This window comes from Salmo salar, chromosome ssa06 (assembly GCF_905237065.1).
Source record: "Salmo salar chromosome ssa06, Ssal_v3.1, whole genome shotgun sequence".
Taxonomy (NCBI): Eukaryota; Metazoa; Chordata; class Actinopteri; order Salmoniformes; family Salmonidae; genus Salmo; species Salmo salar.
The window spans coordinates 50224607-50238437 of record NC_059447.1 but is presented as its reverse complement, the minus strand read 5'-3'; the positions used below and the strand labels follow the sequence as shown (position 1 = coordinate 50238437).

Genomic DNA, 13831 nt, shown 5'->3' with positions numbered 1-13831 from the left:
GAAGGGAACGGCACCTCCATACCTTCAGGCTCTGATCAGGCCCTACACCCAAACAAGGGCACTGCGTTCATCCACCTCTGGCCTGCTGGCCCCCCTACCTCTGAGGAAGCACAGTTCCCGCTCAGCCCAGTCAAAACTGTTCGCTGCTCTGGCACCCCAATGGTGGAACAAGCTCCCTCACGACGCCAGGACAGCGGAGTCAATCACCACCTTCCGGAGACACCTGAAACCCCACCTCTTTAAGGAATACCTAGGATAGGATAAAGTAATCCTTCTAACCCCCCCCTTAAAAGATTTAGATGCACTATTGTAAAGTGGTTGTTCCACTGGATATCATAAGGTGAAATTTGTAAGTCGCTCTGGATAAGAGCGTCTGCTAAATGACTTAAATGTAAATGTATTTATAAAATTGCAACAGTTCAATGGAAACTTAAAAATAAGGAATTTTCCCCACCCCATTTACATTTGTGAATCTAATTTTTGGCCAAGAGAAGCATAATGCCATTTAACATTGGTAACTTTTGGTAAACATTGGTAACTTTTGAGATTTTACACACAACCTTTCATGAATTTCAATTCATAGTTTACTAGAATGGCGGCATGAAAAGAAATGTTCTATAGATTCTGAATCAGAGGAACAAAAACAAGGCACTTTGTCAAAATGGAACCTTTTGTGGAAGAAATTAACAGGGTAGATGGAAGATAATATTTTTAAATGAGTTTTTTTTTAACTTTTGGGATAACTGGACAAGGTAAAAGGTAGTTGCTTTTGACCATAGCATGGGTTGGTCACTTCCAAAGCAATATATTGAATTATAATCACCTAAAATTACTTAATTAACTGCTAATTGTATCCACTTACTGTTGAATTTCTTTATCCAAAAGGTTCAAGTCATTAATTTGTGAACTTGGAAAAGTGGGAACAACCGCATAATATAACAAAGGGTTCTTAATAAGTCCAAGTAAAGGAAGTGGAATTGCTTTGCAAACCTGAAATTTATCAATGAACTCATCAAACGTAAGAAACTCCCCAGTGTTGTCTAACAAATCACATACAAAATTAATACCCTTGTCAAACCAAAGGCTTTTAAAAATGGATTTCCTATTAATTTTAATAACTATTATTCCAAATCAATGTTTTATGGGGGTGAAAAATGTGCTTGAATATCATTTTTCAGAAAAATGCAATTTGCTGGTGAAACTTATACAATTTCACAGGTAATTAACTTTATGGGCTACGTGGGGCGCAAGCGTCCCACCTGCGGTACACAGCCAGTGAAATATCAGGGCGGCAAATTCAAAAATAACAAAATGTCATAATTCAACTTTCTCAAACATACAACTATTTTACACCATTTTAAAGATACACTTCTCCTTGATGTAACCACATTGTCCGATTTCAAAAAGGCTTTACAGCGAAAGCAAAACATTAGATTATGTCAGGAGAGTACCCAGCCCAAAATAATCACATAGCCATTTTCAAAGCAAGCATATATGTCACAAAAACCCAAACCACAGCTGAATGCAGCACTAACCTTTGATGATCTTCATTAGATGACACTCCTAGGACATTATGTTATACAATACATGCATGTTTTGTTCAATCAAGTTCATATTTATATAAAAAAAACTGCTTTTTACATTAGCATGTGATGTTCAGAACTAGCATACCCACTGAAAACTTCCGGTGAATTTACTAAATTACTCATGATAAACGTTGACAAAATACATAACAATTATTTTAAGAATTATAGATACAGTACTCCTTTATGCAAACGCTGTGTCAGATTTTAAAATAGCTTTTTGGCGAAAGCGCATTTTGCAATATTCTGAGTACATAGCTCAGCCACCATGGCTAGCTAATTTGACACCCACCAAGTTTGGGGCAACATAAACTCAGAATTACTATTAGAAAAATTGGATTACCTTTGCTGTTCTTCGTCAGAATGCACTCCCAGGACTTCTACTTCAACAACAAATGTTGTTTTAGTTCCAAATAATCCATAGTTATATCCAAATACCTCCGTTTTGTTCGTGCGTTCAGGTCACTATCCGAAGGGTAACGCGCGAGCGCATTTCGTGACAAAAGATTTCAAAATATTCCATTACCGTACTTAGAAGCATGTCAAACGCTGTTTAAAATCAATGTTTATGCTATTTTTCTCATAAAATAGCAATAATATTCCAACCGGGCAGCGGTGTATTCATTCAAAGAGTGAAAGAAAAAAAATGGTGAGGTCTCGTGAACGCGCACTGTCCCCAGGCAGTCCACTTACAAACTCTGCTGCTGTACTTTGCCCAGAGACAGGAGACGCGTCATTCCGCTTTCTAAAGGCTTTAGATAGCCAATGGAAGCCTTAGAAAGTGTCACGTAACAGCACAGATGCTGTAATTTCGATAGAGATTCAACAGAAGGACTACAAATTGTCAGACAGGCCACTTCCTGCCTGGAATCTTCTCAGGTTTTTGCCTGCCATATGAGTTCTGTTATACTCACAGACACCATTCAAACAGTTTTAGAAACTTGTGTGTTTTCTATCCAAATCTACTAATTATATGCATATTCTAGTTTCTGGGCAGGAGTAGTAACCAGATTAAATCGGGTACGTTTTTTATCCGGCCGTGAAAATACTGCCCCCTATCCCAAACAGGTTAAATCACATTTCATTAGGAATTCAAGTCCACCAAGTTTATTAAACAGACTGTTAGGGATATGATACCGCATAGAGGTAGGATTAGACAGACATCATTTCAACCATTTCATTCTAAAAGTACCCACTTATGACTCAAAATCAATAGCCTGTAAACCTTCACGATCATAGTCATTCACTAATTGAGATTTACAAATATAATGCGTTTCATTCCTCCAAATAATTGTAAATATAACAGAATTGACTTTTTTAATGTTATTAGAAGAAAGAAAAAAGGGACTGACTTGGGTAAATTATTCTAGATAAACCATCGGTCTTGGACAAAAGAATACAACCCAAAATTGAGATATTATGTTGCAGCCCCCAACTTAACAAAACTCTCATGGAATTAATCCTACTATCAATGTTTAAAGATTCTCTATCTGATTTTTTTTAGTGATAACAATTCCAAAATATTTAACTTCCTTTTTAACAGTTATGGAGGTAATGTAGACCCTATCCTTTAGGAAAAGGGCAGTATCATCTGCAAATGGACTGAAATGTATAACTTTGACTGACATTTATATATTTATCTTTACCAAAAATATAGATCCCTTTTAAATTCTCAGATTTAAGAAATAAGAAATACGGCTAGTAAATCTGTGGCTAAAATAAATAAAAGAGGGGAGATTGGACAACCCTGTCTAATTCCTCTAAAAATAAAGAAATGAGGGGATGTTCCATTACTCATAGCCATTGAACTGCTAATATCATTATATATCATCAGATATAGTGTCATTTACATAAATGGATGAAATACTATTCCTAGTCTGCCTACTTTTCTACAAGTTAAAGAAATAAGATGTTTTTTTCCCCTTTCTCAATCCATTTGGCCTTTGAACGGATGAAGGCACCCTGTGCTTTATTGTTGTATATGTCATCCAGTTCACATTGGCATTTAGCAAGCTCGGCTTTTTCATCTTCATTTAAATCAAATCAAACTTTATTTGTCACATGCGCCGAATTTAACGTGTAGACCTTACGGTGAAATGCTTACTTACAAGCCCTTAACCAACAGTACAGTTCAAGAAAAAGTTAAGAAAATATTTACCAAATAAACTCAAGTAAAAAATAATAAAAAGTAGCACAATAAAGTAACAATAACGAGGCTATATACAGGGGGTACCGGTACCGAGTCAGTGTGCGGGGGTACAGGCTAGTCAAGGTAATTTATACATGTAGGTAGGGGAGAAGTGACTATGCATAGACAATAAACTGTGAGTAGTAGCAGTGTAAAAAACTAATTGGGGGGGGGGGGTTAATATCAACAATAATATCCATCTGCTTGTAGAATAGTTTCTGAGCTAGCATTTTACCAGTAGTGATGGCAAGACATCGGAAATCTGACTTTAATCATTTCTCATTTGTTAGTAGAAGAAAGAGCAGAATCAGGACAGGTCTCTCTGATAAGATCTTTAGACTGTAAACAAAATTACTCATTCTTTAAAAGAAAAGAGTTACATTTCAAGTATGCTTTAGAAAATCTGTTGTCATTATCAAAACAAAAGGAAAGAATACATTCACTGACAAGATTCATAAGATTGGAAGATACTGACAAATAATCAATTCTAAATTAGAATTGTGTGTCGCTAGATGTAGAGTTAAACCAAGAAATGTTTTTAAAGTTTGATTCTGAGAACGCCAAACATCGGAAAGTTGAAAGTTGGAGCATAAATGTAGAATTAAGTTATTAAAACAATGGGCTGAATGCCTGGTGGGATACCTATCCATCCAGTCATCAGGAGCAACATTATAATCACCTCCAACAATAATGTTATCTGTGGAATATTTGTTTCTCAACTCAGTTAAGCCTTTACTAATAGATGTTAGCTGGAGATTGTTTTTGACCGTATGTTATAACCATAAATATTTGACCAATATCAGTGGTGTAAAGTACTTACAGTACCAGTCATACGTTTGGACACACCTACTCATTCATGCATTTCAATTAACAGGTGTGCCTTGTTAAAAGTTAATTTGTGGAATTTCTTTCCTTCTTAATGCGTTTAAGCCAATCAGTTGTGTTGTGACAAGGTAGGCGTGGTATACAGAAGATAGCCCTATTTGGTAAAAGATCAAGTCCATATTACACTGCGTGCACAATTATTAGGTAAATTGTATTCCTCGGGATTAATTTTGTTGTTGAACAAATGCAATGCTCTCAGTTAATCCAAAATGTTATTGAACCTCAAACCTGAATGTTTAACAAAGGAAAAGTCAGTTTTGTCTTTCTCAGGGAAATATATAAGTGTGCACAATTATTAGGCAACTATTAGTGTGCAGAATTATTAGGCAACTAAATTACAAAAACTATTTCTCTCAACTCACTTGTTTATTCTCAATTTTTAGAGTAAGTGTAACAGATAAGTAACACAAAATGACAATTATATAACATTTTTGGCCTTTCAAAAATATTCAGTGACCAAAATAGCCACCCTTATTTTCAATAACTGCCATGAGCCTTCCATCCATGGAGTCTGTCAGTTTCTTGATCTGTTCACAATCAATTTTCGCTGAAGCAGCAACCACAGCCTCCCAAATGCTGTTCAAAAAGGTGTATTGTCTTCCATCACTGTAAATATCACGTTTGAGAAGGGCCCACAAGTTCTCAATAGGATTCAAGTCAGGTGAGGAAGGGGGCCAGGTCATTATTCAGGTATCTTTGAGGCCCTTGCTGGCCAGCCAAGCAGTGGAGTACTTGGATGCATGTGATGGAGTATTGTCCTGCATAAAGATAATGGCCTTCTAGAATGCTGAGGACTTCTTCCTGTACCACTGTTTGACGAAAGAATCTTCCAGAAACTGGCAGTAGGTTTGGGAGTTGAGTTTCAGTCCATCTTCAACCCGAAAACGTCCAACTACCTCATCCTCAATGATAGCAGCCCATACCAGTACCCCTCCTTCACCTTGCTGGCACCTGACTCAAAGTGGTGCCCTGTGCCCATTACTGATCCAGCCACGGGCCCATCCATTTGGTCCATCAAGAGTCACTTTCATTTCATCTGTCCATAAAACCTTTGAAAAATCTGTCCTCAGGTATTTCTTTGCCCAATCTTGACGTTTCAACTTCTGAATCTTATTCAGTGGTGGTCTTGTTTCAGTCTTCTTGACCTTGGCCATGTCTCTGAGCACTTGACACCTTGTACTTCTGAACATTCCAGGTAGGTTGCAGTTCTGGAATACGGTGGCACTGGAGGATAATGGGTTCCTGGTAGTTTGACGTTTAATTCTTAAGTCTTTTGCAGTTAATTTGCGCCTTTTCTTCCCCATGCGTTTCTTGTGCCCCAGTTGACTATTCGCAACAAAACGTTTGAATGTCCGATGGTCACACCTCAATAGTTTAGCTATTTAAAGAGTGTCGCATCCGTCTGAAAGGCATTTTACATTTTTGTCTTTTCAGTGTCAGTTCAATTTCTTTTTTGGGCCATTTTACCTGAGGTAATGAGGCTGCCAAATAATTATGCACACCTTGATATAAGGTGTTATTCACTTTCGCCACACCCTCCCTCATTACACAAATACATATCACCTGAAAATGATTAAATCCAATAAGCATTCAAGTTTATATGGTTTGGAGTTCGAAAATGTGAATAGAAATAATGATAAGATCAGAATACTCACTTGCCTAATAATTGTGCACGCGGTGTATGGCAAGAACAGCTCAAATAAGCAAAGAGTAACAACAGTCCATCATTACTTTAAGACATGAAGGTCAGTGAATCAGGAAAATATCAGGAACTTTGAAAGTTTTTTGTAAGTGCAGTCGCAAAAACCATCAAGTGATATGATGAAACTTGCTCTTATGAGGACCGCCACAGGAAAGGAAGACCCAGAGTTACCTCTGCTGCAGAGGATATGTTCATTAGAGTTAATTGCACCTCAGATTGCAGCCCATACAAATGCTTCATAGAGTTCAAGTAACAGACACATCTCAACATCAACTGCTCAGAGGAGACTGTGTGAATCAGGCCGTCATGGTCGAATTGCTGCAAAGAAACTACTACTAAATGACACCAATAAGAAGAGACTTGCTTGGGCCAAGAAACATGAGCAATGGACATTAGACCGGTGGAAATCTATCCTTTGTTCTGATGCATCCAAATTGGCAATTTTTGGTTCAAAACGTTGTGTCTTTATGAGACGCAGAGTAGGTGAACAGATGATCTCCACATGTGTGGTTCCAACCGTGAAGCATGGAGGAGGAGGTGTGATTGTGTGGGGGTGCTTTGCTGGTGAAACTGTCTGTGATTTATTTAGAATTCAAGGCACACTCAACCAGCATGGCTACCACAGCATTCTGCAGCGATACGCCATCCCATCTGGTTTGCGCTTCGTCGGACTATCATTTGTTTTGCAACAGGACAACCTCCAGGCTGTGTAAGGGCTATTTGACCAAGAATGAGAGTGATGGTGCTGCATCAGATGACCTGGCCTCCACAATCACCCAACCTCAACCCAATTGAGATGGTTTAGGATGAATGAGTTGGACCGCAGAGTGAAGGAAAAGCAGCCAACAAGTGCACAGCATATGTGGGAACTCCTTCAAGACTGTTATAAAAGCATTCCTCATGAAGCTCATGAATGCCAAGAGGATGAAAAGCTGTCATCAAGGCAAAGGGTGGCTACTTTGAATAATCTCAAATATAAAAAAATATGCTTTGATTTGTTTAACACTTTTTGGTTACTACATGATTCCATATGTGTCATTTCAGTGTTTTTCCAGCGGACCACCAGCGGACCATATTATACCACCGTTCATATTATCAGTGTCTTTCCACACAGTAATCAATCCGAAATAATGTGCACTCCTCTCAAAATGTTTTGCTAATTTATTGTAAAACACATTACAATACAAAAATATCTACATTGAATGAATATGCATTTTATAATAAAAAAAATATATTATACAATTATAATATATATATAGGCTTCTAATTGTTATTACAGAAAATCATATTAATCGAAATAATGAGTATGTAACAGTACAATATACCCAGACAAACAGAAAATTGTTTATTCAGCCTCATCAATTGGCCTGTGTTTCTTTCCTACCCCCTTCTCTGTCAGCAGCTCCCTTCAGAAATTTGCGACCACCTCTTGGAGGTTCCCCTCTGTTGCCTCTTTTGTAGAGGGGTTCTTTCTTATCGCTCCTGAAATCACAGAACAATTTTTATCAATATTTGTTCTTCATGAAAGAACAAGATCAAGAACTATTTAAACACATCATGTTTCAGATTCAGTGTCCAGGTTTAATCAAATATATCTATATTACTAGAAAGTGAATTCATAGATTAATACAAACTTACTGTGAACAATGCTTTTAAAAGCTAGCTGTGAAAGAGATCTTATGTCCCAAGCCGGTCCAGTTACAAAGCCTGGACAGGTCGTTGGAGACAAGGCAGGCAAACATCCTCCTCACTGAGTCTTTGACGGACTTGCCCCCTTTAGCAGCCAAAAACCTCACCTGTAAAATAAATTGTCCATAGTTAGTGGTCTACAGAGCAGAATCTACAGGTCAAGTCCCTCTTAAGAAAAGCAGTGGGGAGCTCTTCCCAGTCACAGACTTCATAAGCACCCAATTACTTAACATGTACAATATCCCAATATTTAATCCCATCGACAGAGCCCCAACGATGATAAAAAGTGTCGCTGTCCAAAAACCTCTGGTGTTAACTGTATGTGCATGTGTGATACCATGTTCTTGCCAATTACCAATTTCATTCCCAGCAAGCCGATGTTCAAGCTTCTCCAGCATCAGCCTGTCCTTCAAAGGAAGCACAATGTCCTCTGGCAGAACCATGTACCCTTGAGACCCATTGGTCAGTTGCATTAAGAGCTTCCTGTTTACTGTGGTCTGGTATTGCAACTCTCTGACATCCTCTGCCAATTTCCTCAGGTGCTGAAGAATCAGCCTGTGGAAATCTTAACATATGACAGTGGGCAAGTTATAAACTTTGGAAACCTATTCTTTTCGAATGACAAGATAAAAGCTCTATGAAAACAGGTCTGATTCTGAGTTATGGAACGCAAGGGCCAAATGTGCATAACCAATGCTGACACTGTAAGCATATCCTACTTGTACATTTTTTGGTTGTTGAATTAACTATATTAGATCACTCCAATATATTGGTGTCACTCCGCGGCTGAGGATTTGCCACTGTCATTTACAGTAAATATACAAAATACATATATATTATAACATTCCGCTTGATGTAATTATGGAGCCCCTCGCACTACAAGTAGAACATATTGCAGTTACCTTCAGACTGACTAGCAGCAGGGCCCAGTGATGAAGAGGATTGATCTGTTTGAGATGAGAATTTTCAAAAGAACTACCTAAGAACAGCTAGAATAATTCTTCTTTTTATTTAAATGTATCTTTACAGAATTGCTGCTGGTAGTAGGCAGATTGCTTTTCTAATAGACTGTATGCAGTAACAAGTGTACAGTGGAATACTGCCACATGGCCACCCCCTCCTGTTGAGTGCTCCACTCCCTGCGTAAGGTTGATCTGTATCTTCTGTCTGTGGTTTGTCGTGCTTGTGTTTAGTTAGCGTTACATTACGACTCCGTGTGCATCCTTTAATATATTGGTGGCTCTTGCTGCCACAAACTGTATTTACCTTACACAACTTGCCGTCTGGCTTGTTCTGTGTGTGTTGTGAATTGCTTAACATGCTGTCACGGCGCCAAATTACCCTACAAGGTTTTTTTCTTGTTCTTTCCCCTGCAGAATGTAAGAGTATTGTGGTGGGCTTCCACTACATTGAGACATTAACTTTGGAGTTCCTTAACAGAGTTATTCTATCATATGGTGCTGTTTTTACTGCTTGGATATTAAACCAGATAGGTAATATTGCAGTTGGCATAAATAAAACCACAAAAAACCACATAAATCAAATCCATTACCTGGTTGCTGTTTTTTGTCTGCCTGTTTTTCCCACACGGGTCTTCCCTGTTTTTGCAGAGGTATTGGGAATCCCTTACTGGGTTCCTATTCCTCCAAGTGGGTCACGACATAAGCTCTCCCAGGGCGTCGGACCCCTGCCCCGTGCCTTGCTGGCTTGGCTGAGCTTATGGCTTCCCTTTGTGACAGGTGTGATGGTGGCATCCCCCTGGAGATCCACAAACCTTGTTTGTGTATGCACTGCCTGGGTTTGAGCCACGCGGAGATTGCGGTGGAGTGCCCTACTGGATGCCTGTTTTGTGTGGTGTTCTCAGAACGTCTGCACCTGGCGCGATTGGAGGCCATGCTCAATTGGGTTGGCCAGGCTCTGGCTCAGGCTGGGGACGAGCTCCCTCCCTCAAGAGTGGCGCACCAGCGAGCTGTTAGTCGCTCTACTGGGCACAGTACCCCTCCTGGGAAGTGTTGCCGGAGCCAGCACAGGTAGAGGCCATCTGCTGCCAGTCCTGGATGGGGGCAGGAGTCGGACGGCTGGGACCACCTTGAACGGAGGGCGCATGCCCTGCATCAGGAGGTTGATAGCTTCTATGGCGACGACAGCTGTTCCCTGTTGGCCAGTGATAGGCTGTTCCTAGGGGACGATGCTGGCACTGTTCACCACCAGGCTGACAGTCCATCAGATGCTGGTGGTGGGGCTTCATCGCCCCCAGCGGCTCGAGAGACTGTGAGGGGCCTACTCACTCGGGTAGCCACTGCACTGGACATCAAACTGGTGGACAGTGATGACTCTCCATCTGTTCCCATCTCTGCTGAGTTCCGTGAGGCCTTGCAGGAGAGCTGGGCCTCTGCCAGGGGGCGCTTCCGACTCACAGCAGAGACTGGACCATGGAATTATGTGGCAGGCGCAGAGTCAGTCGGGTCTCCGGGAGTACCCGACCATGGACACCATGATAGCTGCCATGGTCCTCCCAGATTGTGAGATTATAGGGCGGCACCCGCGACTGAACCCGGGACCCTCCCAGAGTCTTTGATGTGGACTTGAAAGCCACGTATGGGTCCCTCTGCTCTCTTGGCCGTGTCTCTTGGCCATGCTGCTGCAGGCCTACCTGCAAACTCTGTTGCTCCGGCTGCAGGGGGGCACAGAGGAGCTCCCTCGGGAAGCAATGGAGTTGTCTTGTCTGCTTTACCTGCTCCAGAGGGATGTGGCCTGCTCCAACGGACGGACCCTGGCGCAGGTGCTTACCTCCCAGCGCCATCTCTGTCTGGCCCAATCCTGTCTGCCAGCTGCTCTCCAGAGTACATTTGCCACTCTCCCCATCACCCCAGGGCTGACCTTTGGCACAGGGGTTAATGACATTCTGAAGCAGACCGATAGGTTTGTAGACCGGGAGACCTTGAGACGGTTCATGCCACCTCCTCAGGCCACGGGTCCGAGGCAGACGGACCATCGCCACCCACCTGCACCCGAACGACAGTAGGGTCCCTCTCCTGCCCAATCGCCTCGTCCTGAGGAATGACAGCAGGGAGGGGCACAGCGTGCGGTGGGACAACAACCTATCAACCATCACTGCCATAGGGATGTGCCTGGGGGACCCAGGTGCTCAGGGCGCCAGAGGAAAGGAGGGCCCCGGCAGAACCCCTGGGACACCCTTCCCTGGCCTCGGCCGCTTCTCCTGGTCTCAAAGGGCAAAGTGGGAAGAGTGTGTGGAGTCCCCATGGGTGACTCCACACACTCTTTCCTAACCTGCCAATGCCTGTTGGGCTTGCTGACGGCGGCCTCCTTGTTGATTCCCCTGTGCCTGATCCATCTCCGGCCTCTTCAACAGTGGTTCAACTCCCACCGGCTGCACCTGAAGCACCACCGTCACCGCCAGCTGCGGTTGACCGCACAGTACCTCAGGACATTGTTGAGGTGGCGCTGTCACTCCTTTCTCTCAGGTGGGGTGGAGATGCTGAGGATGTGCCACTGAGAGCTGGTCAGCACAGACGCCGCCCAGTTCGGCTGGGGGGGTGTGACCAAGGGCAGGTTGGCCAAGGGCTGTTGGCTACCCCCTTGGAGCGGCAGGCACATCAATACACTAGAACTCCGAGCTGTACTGGTAAGCCCTGCAGTCTTTCCTTCCACATCTGATGGGAAGACATGTCCTGGTAAGAACACCACAGTGGTGGCTTACATCAACCATCAGGGTGGACTGAGGTCACACTGCCTCCATCTCATGGCACGGGAGCTCCTTCTCTGGACTCAGGGACGTCTAGCGTCTCTACGCGCAGCACACATACCTGGTATCCTGAATGTGGCAGTGGATATGCTCTTGAGGGAGGGCACCTTGGGACTGGAGCCTACATCCCCAGGTGGTGCAGCACCTGTGGGACAAGTTCAGGAGGGTGCAGGTGGACCTGTTTACCTCCCTGTACAATGCGCACTGCCCCCTGTGGTACTCCATGTCAGAGCCACCAGGGCCTCTGGGCTTGGATGCTCTGGCTCACGATTGGCCAGGGTTGGAGCTTGACACATTCCCCCCTTTTCCCCTGATCCAGGTTGTGCTGGACAGGACCAGGTTGGCAGAGCATCATCTGTTTCTGGTGGCCCTATACTGGCCCAGATGACCCTGCTTCAGCCTTCTCCTGTCGCTGTTGTCTGGAACACCTTGGCAACTTCCCCTGAGACAGGACCTGCTGTCTCAGGCCAGGGGAACTCTGTGGCATCTAAGGCCGCACCGCCTCAGTCTGTGGGCTTGGCCTCTGAACGGCACCAATGGTCCATGTTAGGACTACAAGAGGGTGTAATGAACACCATGCAGAATGCAAGGGCGCCGGCTACAACCGCGGCATACCAGTTGCGCTGGCAGTTGTTCTGCTCTTGGTGCACTAGTATTGAGGTTGTGCCTGAGTCATGCGGGGTGCACTATGTCCTCCAATACCTGCAGTCTCGCTTGGATGAGGGTTTGGCAGCCTCAACACTGAGAGGGTATTTGGCCGCTATATCTGCCCGCCATGTGGGGTGGATGGACAGGCCAGTGGGGCGCCATCCCTTCGTCTCCAGGTTTATGAAGGGGGTTTGTCCCTGCGTCCAGCTAGGACCCGCTCAATGGCGAGCTGGGATCTGGATGTGGTATTGGCAGCTTTGGCAAAGCCGCCTTTCGAACCATTGGAGTCTGCCTCCTTGAAACACCTCTCTATAGTGATTACTTCCATGAAGAGGGTAGGTGAGCTCCATGCTCTTTCGGTAAGTTCTGAGTGCTACCGGATGGACCCCGGGGGGAGGAGTATATCTCTCCGCCCCAACCCTTTATTCCTCTCGAAGTTTCTGTCAGACAGGCATGTGAACATCCCGTTTATCCTGTCTGCTTACGACCCCCCGGCAGTGGTGGGGGAGTCTGAGCCTCCCTCCGGCATGCTGTGCCCTGTGCGGTCAGTGAGAACAACATACCAGCTCTTAGTCTGCTATGGTGAGATAGTCCTGGGGGCTTGGCTATCAAAGCAAAGGCTCTCTCACTGGATCGTGGAAATGATTACGCCAGCATACTGCCTGGCTGGCAGGCCAGTGCTGGGATCCTGTGGTGGCACATTCAACACCTGGTGTGGCTGCGTCTTGGGCTTTACTGAGAGGAGTATATCGCTGATATCTGTGCTGTGGCCAGCTGGGCTTCCTTTTGCACCTTTGCTAGGTACTATTGGGTAAATGTGGCACCTCCCTCTGTGGTTGGTTCAGCGGTGCTGGGCGTCGCCTCCCCTTCCGTGGACTGTGCCGAGACCCCCCTTCCACATTGACGGCCCCTGCACTTCGTCGCTGGCTGGCCAGTTCCCTCTAGCACCGAGTAATCTGGTATGAGTATATCAATATTTTGGAGTGATCCAATATAGTGAAAGATTTTATTTATTTATTTATTTATTTTTATTTTACCTTTATTTAACCAGGTAGGCAAGTTGAGAACAAGTTCTCATTTACAATTGCGACCTGGCCAAGATAAAGCAAAGCAGTTCGACAACATTCAACAACACAGAGTTACACATGGAGTAAAACAAACATACAGTCAATAATACAGTAGAAAAATAAGTCTATATACAATGTGAGCAAATGAGGTGAGATACGGGAGGTAAAGGCAAAAAAGGCCATGGTGGCAAAGTAAATACAATATAGCAAGTAAAACACTGGAATGGTAGATTTGTAGTGGAAGAAAGTGCAAAGTAGAAATAGAAATAATGGGGTGCAAAGGAGCAAAATAAATAAATAAAT

At 43.5% G+C, this 13831-nt stretch overlaps 1 long non-coding RNA gene across 1 annotated transcript; it reads right to left on the bottom strand.

Moving 5' to 3' along the window:
* Positions 1–7568: 7568 nt before the first annotated feature.
* On the bottom strand, positions 7569–9283 carry LOC106607605 (uncharacterized). Its single transcript, XR_001329235.2, has 4 exons — positions 8950–9283; positions 8403–8612; positions 7997–8154; positions 7569–7840 (listed from the first exon to the last, which is right to left on the bottom strand). It is a non-coding gene; the product is annotated as an uncharacterized lncRNA (long non-coding RNA).
* Positions 9284–13831: the final 4548 nt, after the last annotated feature.